General features: G+C 48.9%; 1 long non-coding RNA gene across 1 annotated transcript; it reads right to left on the bottom strand.

The window, feature by feature from the left end:
- Positions 1 to 2,352: 2,352 nt before the first annotated feature.
- LOC141408451 (uncharacterized) lies at positions 2,353 to 4,172 on the bottom strand. The gene is made up of 2 exons (XR_012423309.1): positions 3,903 to 4,172; positions 2,353 to 3,117 (listed from the first exon to the last, which is right to left on the bottom strand). It is a non-coding gene; the product is annotated as an uncharacterized lncRNA (long non-coding RNA).
- Between the last annotated feature and the right edge of the window lie 4,103 nt (positions 4,173 to 8,275).

Here is an 8,275-nt window from a genome sequence, read left to right as displayed (position 1 = left end):
CATAAACCAAATCGATTACAGCTGCTCCATGGGTCTGCCAGCATCCTCTGGTCATCCTTGAGTCACCTTCATTGAGCAGAATGTGTGGCACAGGGAGCCCTTACCCAGGCGTCAGGAGACAAAGCTTCTGCACCCAAATCCTGGATTGCGTGACTGAGCAGCCTAGCCCAAGGGACTTAGCCTTGTTTCCTCAGTCTTGTCTGTGCCTCAGTTTCCTTGTCTGTAAAATAAGAGTAATAAGGGTAATAATGCCTTCTTCACAAATGTCATAGGCTTGTGATGAGGGTCATGTGGAATAATACAGGAGGAATGTTTTGTAAGCCATAAAGTAGTAGAAAAATGAGTTAGCTTAAACAATAAGTTTGGAATGGATGAGTCCTTTAGAACAGGTGTGTTCAGGCCGGGCTGGGGTGTGGTGATCCTGTAGGCTTAACTCCACCCAGAATCCAACCACTTCTCACTCCCCCCAGCGGTGATCATGCCGAGCACACTGTCACCACCTTGCCCTGGGGCTATTACGATGTCCTCCTATCTGGCCCCGCCATTGTCCCTCTGCAACAGCATCTTTTCCACACTGTCATCAGAGGGACTCTTTTATATGCCAAATCAGATCTAGTCTTCTTCAAAACCCTGCAAAGGCTTCTGGCCTGTCTAGGAGAAAGCCAAGATCTTTCCAGAGGCCTGCAGGTCCCTCCTGTTCTGTCTCTGACCTCATCTCCAAGTACTCCCCTCCAGCCATCCAGCTTCTTGCTATTCCTTAAACATGAGAAGCCTCAGGGCCTTTGCACTTGCTGTTGCCCCTGACTAGACTGTTCTGCTGGATATTCTCATAGCTCACCCTTTGCTGCCTTCAGGTCACCATTGCTCAAATGCTACCTTATCAGAGAGGCTTTCTCTGTATACTGTTGGATACCTATGCACCTGCAACAGTGCCTGCAAAGGTGCTCAGTCATTCTTTTTCTTTTTCTTTTCTCTCTCTTTTTTTTTTTTTTTGAGATAGAGTCTCTCTGTGTCACCCAGGCTGGAGTGCAGTGGTGTGATCTCTGCTCACTGCGAGCTCTGCCTCCCGGGTTCACGCCATTCTCCTGCCTCAACCTCCCGAGTAGCTGGGACTACAGGTGCCCGCCACCACATCCAGCTAATTTTTTTGTGTTTTTTTTTTTAGTAGAGATGGGGTTTCACTGTGTTAGCCAGGATGGGTGCTCGGTCATTATTGCTGAATGAATGAAGTCCTGGTCAGAATGAATCACTGGCAGCTCATGCAGTGAGGTGGTGCTAGATTGGGAGTTGGCACACTTGCTGGGTGACTTGAACAAGCTGTTCACCCTTTCTGGACTTCAGATGCCCCATCTGCATGTTGAGGCCTACACAAGGGAGTGTGAGTAATCTGGAAGATACCTTCTCATTTCAAAGAGTCCATAACCCCAAGTTCCATAGAGCCCCTGATTCTGCTTCCATCCTTGCCTGATGGCTTGGCGAGGTGGCCCTCCAGAAGAGAAGTTTCATCTTGGGTTGGCTCACTTAGGATAAAGAAGAGTGAAGTCTAAGCTGTGGTCCCTGGGGTAGGACTGAAAGGGCAAGGGGATAACTTTTGTAGAACATGGGCTTCTTGGAAGTGACTCCATTGGCCTGGGTTCATTTCAAACAGTCAAACCAGGGTCCCCTGGGCGCTGTTTTTATTTTATTGTATTTTATTTTCTGTTTGTTTCTTTGCTCACTTTTTTTTTTTTTTTTTTTGTATAAAGGGGCTCCCCCTGGTTTTCCTTGTTTGGTGACAGTGGGGACCTGCCTCTCTCTTCGTGGTCTATCAAAGTCTACCCCTCTCTCCCTAGACCCTTTTCTCTCTCCCCGGTAAATCTGAGAACACTAGTAGTGATTCCTCAGGATTCTCCTGCTCAACGAATTTGAAGAGTCTTGACCCATTTCTTTCTCCCCTTCACTACGAAGCCCCTTCTCCCGACCTTGCCCTAAAATCCCAGATTGTAGAGCCCCACTCTCCCTCCTGTTTCTCATGGACACAGGCGTCCAGAAGCCAAGGCCTCCTCCCTTCCATCCCTCCCCGCCTATTCTCCAAGCCCCAGAAGGGGCCGCCTGCTGCTTGGCTATTTTTAGCCCAGGAGCTTTTTCAAGGAGAAAACAGCACGAGTCCCCGAGCCAAGGCACAGGACTGCGTCCCTGTGGAAAACCTCCCCTCATGGGGAAAGAATCCAGGGGAATTTTTTTGGATCCTGGCTTGGAGCCTTCAATTTTTGTGTGCCCCTTGCTAATTTATCAGGGTTTTCGTTGTTGATGTATTTATATATACATATATATATATAGAAACAAAGGCAACACCAGATTATGAATCAGACATGGACATCAACTCTTGTGTAATTTGTGATCAGCCTGGAGTTTGAGTTAAAAAAAATTCTTATCTTGTTTGTGTCAATAGGATGGAAACAACTCAGTGTAATGGAAAACTGGCTGGTCTGGAGGCTGGGGTGGGAGTCAGGGTCAAAATTAATATGACTAACACATCTAACACATGATCACACAAGACTCATTCTCTATGCTCACAAGGCTCTTAGGAGGAAGAGACAAGGAGGGTCCTAGTTTTATGCATGGGGAAACTGAAACTCAGAGAGGTTAAGCAACGTGCCCAAGGCCTCCCAGGAACACACAAAGGGCAGGGATTTACACCCAGGATTTGGAAGGCACCTGGCTGTTGTTTCCTTCCATTGAGGTTTAAGTCTCAGCCCTGCCATGTGTTAGTTGTGTGACCGAAGGCAGGCTGCTTCACCCCTTTGAGACTCATGTCCTCCATAAAATGGGAATGGTACTACTTGGCTTGTGAATATTTGGGAGGATTCCATGAGTTAATGTGTGCAAAGAGCTCAGGACAGAGAACAAACATTTGCACATCATCTCGCCCCCTGCCGTCCCTCCTATGGAGGCTCCTGGATTGCATCAGTTCCTGAAGACCCAGGTGTCAGTCCGGCTCCCCCAGGGGTGTCTGCTGAGGTTCCTGCACCTTGTTTTTCTGTCTTTGAAGTTTTCCTTTCCTGTGGCCTTAGAACTTCTGAGATCTGGATGGTACTGATTTTTGAAGATGCCCATGTTTCCTGGGAGGAAAAGTGTCTGCAGGAAAACAAAGGAAAGTATCAAGACAGAAGCTCCATGAGCTTGAATCTTAGCTTTCCCACTGGGCGGGGTTAGAAATGCAATATATTTATTGGAGGAAACACCTGCGATGGATGACAGAGAGGGAGCAGGAGGAGGTGGGAGGGTCTTCAGACTATGTGACCCAGGGAGAGAAGAGAGAAGGATGGGGATTGAGGTAGGAAGAGTCTTGCACTGCCACGCACTTCCAAGAAAGGTTCAGTCAGACTGATGGGGAGTCCTTGAGCCAAAGTAGACTGATGGAGGAATTCGCATCCCCTAGGAATAGGCTTGTGCTAGTACCTTGGCTGTGCTCATTTAATAGCTAGGGGCAGCCCTGGAGGAGGCACGGCCTCAGTGTGGATGGTGGTGGATGCAGGTGGACAGTGGTGGGGGCTGTCAGTCAATTAAGCTCCCCCCAGCAGGAGATGTGGTTTTATGACCACCACATTCACTTACTCCCTGGGGCAACCTTGGGAAATTCCCTCAAGCTCTCTGAACCTCAGAGTCAGCATCGGTGAAATGGGACTGAGTATCGTCGTATCTGGGTCTGGGAGTTTTATTTCCATTTTCTATTGCTGTGTGACAAACTGTCCTCATACTCAGTGGCTTAAGACTACGAAAATGTATCATTTCTCACAATTCTGTTGGTGAATGGGACTCAGTTAGGGATCTTTCTGCTTCACATGGCATTGCCAAGGTTACTTATGTGGCTGCGATCTAACGGGTGCTTTGCTGGGGCTGGGATGTGCAAGATGCCTCACCCTCCAGGGTCTGTCTCCACGTGGCCTCTCATCACTCTGCAGTCTGAGCTTCTCTGCAGCATGGCGCTGGCTTCTGGACCACCCACTGCACTTGTCAAGCGCTGCTTGCGTGGCTCTTGTTCGTGTCCCACTGACTGAGCAAGTCACATGGCCAAACCCAGAGTCCGTGTGCAAGGGCATGAATACCAGAAGGCGTTATTCACCGTGGGTCAGCAATATTCCAGGCAGCTGCAGGGTGCGGGGAGGAGGATGAAATAACATTGCCAAGTGCTCAGCACGGTGTCTGGGGTGCCTCAATGTGCCCAGTAACCTGGGTCTGGGGCATGATGAAATTGCTCTCTGGAAGGCTCGAGGCATTAAATAAGCACTCCTAGCTCTGCGAAAACATAGCAGAGTGGACTGGAGTGGGGAGTGGGGGGATACGTGGAGCGGGGATACGGGGGGGATACCCGCTCAAGAATTCCTAGGAAGAAAGGAGGTGGTGGAATCCAGCTCTGCAGGTCCAGGTTTGAGGGAGACCTAGGTCAACAGAAGCCCAGCAGGTCAGAAGGGGCCTTTCAGAATCAAGGAAAATCCCTCCTGCCAAGAATTTTCCCAGTGGGAAGGAACTCACAAATGTGGTACGATTGGGAGGAAAAGCCCTATAGAAACTCTCAGCTCATCATCTCTGAGAGGCTCCCCCACGGGAGATGCGGGTGGAGACTTCTCTACAGAGCTCAAGCCTCCCTGGCGACAGTGGGAGGAGTCGGCAGGAGCTCCCTCTAAAATGTTTCTTGTTATCAGCCTCAGTCTCAGAAGACTGGTGTGTGCACAGTGGAGTAAGGCTCAACAAAAGTTAGTAATGGAAGAATGAAAGTTTAAATGGTCAGGTGGAGGAACAGTCGGGTTTGGTGGATGACAGGATGGGATTTGGAAGGGAGAGGCTCAAATTTATATTTGTTATTTCACATAACCTCTTGAGCCCTCCTCCCTAACCTTCCTTCACAGAGGAGAAACTAAAGCCCAGAGATGCTTAATAACTTACCCGTGGCCACATGGTTTGCCCGGCCACATGGTCTGTAAGTGGCTGAGCTGGGACTTGAACTTGTGACTTGAACCCTGGGCTCTTGACAAAAACTCCGTATCAGACCACAGCACACCATACCATAGCTCCTGAAGAGAAAGGAACTTCTCAGGGAATCCTGGCAAACAGGCCCAGAAAATGAGCAGATGAATTCAGTGCCTGCCAAAGCCAGATAGCAACCCCTTCCCAGCCAGGGAACCAGGCCATTGACACGGCCACTACTGCTGTCTCCGGCCTCATCACCCCCTGCACGCCCAGGGCTGAGGTCATTTGGTCTCCCCCACAGCACCAGAGTTCTTGAAGGGGGCCCTTTGGATTTGAAATGTGGGTGACAGTAGTAGATAGTGTCAATGGAAAATGAAACAAGACCCTTTTCTTTGTGTCCCAAGCAGGATACCAAGTCCTGGGCAGGGGGAGAAATGGGTCGCTGGAACAAACTCCTCTTTGACAGCTGAAGCAGGAAGACCTTCTTTGCGGGGAGAGTAAACAGAAAGGGCCCAGAAAAGACTGACTTCACTGAGCTGCAGCTCTGGCAAAGAAAACAGCTTATTCATATTTGAAGAGGTATTGGATGCTGGCGGCATCCTAAGTGCTGAAAGGAAGGGAGACGCTGCCATCAAAATACATCTAAGCAAAGTAATGAGATGCAGGAGCCTGAGAAAGAAGACATTGGCAGATGGGATGGGGTGGGGGCAGTGGGTGGGACGGAAAGGAACTGGAGGGAGAGGGGTCATGCCCACCCGGGCTTGGGCTATCATTGTGCAGCCATTTCAGTGGCAGCCCCATTTGGTTTGCCTGGAATATGATTCTCCATCTTTGGGGGCATCTGATGAAAGCTCTGGTCATCATCATCCCTCTTACACCACATGTACATGCAGATACAATTTAGGGTGGGGACCCACCCACACCCCCTCTGGGACTGTGGGTCTTCATGAGCAATGTGTATCCCATAGCTCACCCCCAGAGACTGGGTCAGTGAGGCACAGGTGGGACTTGGCATTTGTTTTAGGAAAAAAGCTTCCCAGTGATTTTGACATGGCCCCTGGTTGAGCATATTGCTCTGGGACGCCAGGAAACCCAGATGAAGACCTTAGCCTTTGAGGAACAAGGATGCTGTATTAAGTCTGTTTTCATGCTGCTGATAAAGACATACCCTAAACTGGGTAATTTATAAAGAAAAAGAGTTTTCATGGACTCACAGTTCCACATGCCTGAGGAGGCCTCACAGTCATGATGGAAGGCGAAAAGTATGTCTTACATGGTGGCAGACAAGAGAGAGAGCTTGTGCAGGGAAACTCCCCTTTAAAAAACCATCAGATCTCATGAGACTTATTCACTTCACGAGAACAGCATGGGAAACACCCATCCCCATGATTCAATTACCTCCCACTGGGTCCCTCCTATGACATGTGGAAATTGTGGGAGCTACAATTCAAGATGAGATTTGGGTGGGGACATACCCAAACCATGTCAGATGCTTCATTCTAGCAATGAGAACAAGTGAGTTTTAAGTCAGGGAATGAACCTCACAGAGTTCCAGGCATCCTGAGTGGTTTGGGGGCCTCCAGCCAGCTCCATAAGGCAGTAAGTAACTCATACAGTAGCTCTAGAGCACCTGTATTGTCTTCCCATCATGCTCATCATAAAAGCCAAAGTGGCTATCCAGGTTTACGAAACCTTGCAGATCCATTCCTCAACTACAGCAAATACACTCTCTCATCCCAGGGCCTTTGCACTTGGTGCTCCCTCTGCCTGGAACATTCTTCCTTCCCCTACAGATCTATGTGGGTTGCTCCTTTGCTTCCTGTGGGTCTTTGCCCAACTACCCTACCTAAATAGCACCCCCTCTTGCTCTCAATCCTCTACCCAACTTGAGTTTTCTTCACAGCGCTTACCCAATTATATTATACTTATTTACATATGTTGCTCATTTTCTGTCACCTGCTTTAGGTAAACTGCAAGAGGGTTGTGTCTGGCTTATTGCCTTCTCTCTTGCCAGCACCTACAGTGGTGTCTAGCACATGGCAGTTGCTCATTAAATATTTGTTGAGTGAATGAATAATGCTAATTCCCTCCTCTCTGTTGTCCAACAGGACACAGATGTCATTTTCAACTGTGGTTAAAAATTCCCTGGAAAGCAGAGAGCTGTTTTTTGGATCTGTTTTCCCATGTAAACAGTAAACAAATAAACAAAAAGCAGCCACTTGGCATCTACTATATGCTCAGCCACCACGGGCTTAAGGGAGAAAGAAGCAGAGTAAAGCATTAGTCCCTCTGTTCAAGGTCTTCACAGTCTGTTTGGGTCTGAGTGCTAAGGCCAGAGAATACCTGGGAGGCATTAGAACCATAAAGAATAGCTGAAGGGGCAGGGCACGGTGGCTCATGCCTGTAATCCCAGTACTTTGGCAGGTTGATCACTTGAGGCCAGGAGTTCAAGACCAGCCTGGTCAATGTGGTGAAACATGGTGAAACCCTGTCTCTACTAAAAATACAAAAATTAGCCAGGCATGGTGGTGCATGCCTGTAGTCCCCTCCCTGTAGTGGCTGAGGCAGGAGAATTGCTTGAACCTGGAAGGTAGAAGTTGCAGTGAGCCAAGATCATGCCATTATACTCCAGCCTGGACCATAGAGTGAGACTATGTGTCAAAAAGAAAGAAGGAAAGAGAGAAAGAGAGAAAGGAAGAAAGGAAGGAAAGAAGGAAAGGGAAGGAAAGGGAAGGGAGGGAAAGAAAGGAAAGAAAGGAAAGAAAGAAAAGAATAGTTGAAGTTCTGAGGGAACTGGAGAAGTCAGGGAAATTTTCTGGAGAAGGGGAGACCTTCAGTGCCCTTTGAAGAACAGGCCCTGCAGTGTAAGTGGTTTGAGCCAGACTGTTCCCCAGAGGGCAACCAGGTAGCAACCAACTGGGTAACTGGCCTTTGGCCCCTGCTGGAGGAAAGTAGGCAAGAGCCATTAGGACCCCGACATGGTAGCCTTCCTCCTCCCCAGGATCTCCACTCCAGGTCACCTCATGCAACCTAGAGACCAGGCTGGACCTAATGGAATTGTTAGGGTCCTGTCACTATGGCCCAGAAATCTGTGAAGAGAACACCCTGGGCCTGGATTCAGACAGGCCTGCAGTCAGGCCCAAGCAAGTAGCATGAACTTGGACAAGATTGAGGAACCTCGCTGGGCCTCAGTTTTGTTACCTATAAAATGGGGCCAAGGACACTTTCCTCACTGAATTCTTGGGAGGCCTGTTATTTGGAATCCAGGGCACAGTATTATAGATTCCCAGGTTCTAGGCCAGGTGCCGTGGCGCACACCCGCAAT

Source organism: Macaca fascicularis, chromosome 14, assembly GCF_037993035.2.
Source record: "Macaca fascicularis isolate 582-1 chromosome 14, T2T-MFA8v1.1".
Taxonomy (NCBI): domain Eukaryota; kingdom Metazoa; phylum Chordata; class Mammalia; order Primates; family Cercopithecidae; genus Macaca; species Macaca fascicularis.
This window is presented reverse-complemented; position numbering and strand designations above follow the sequence as displayed.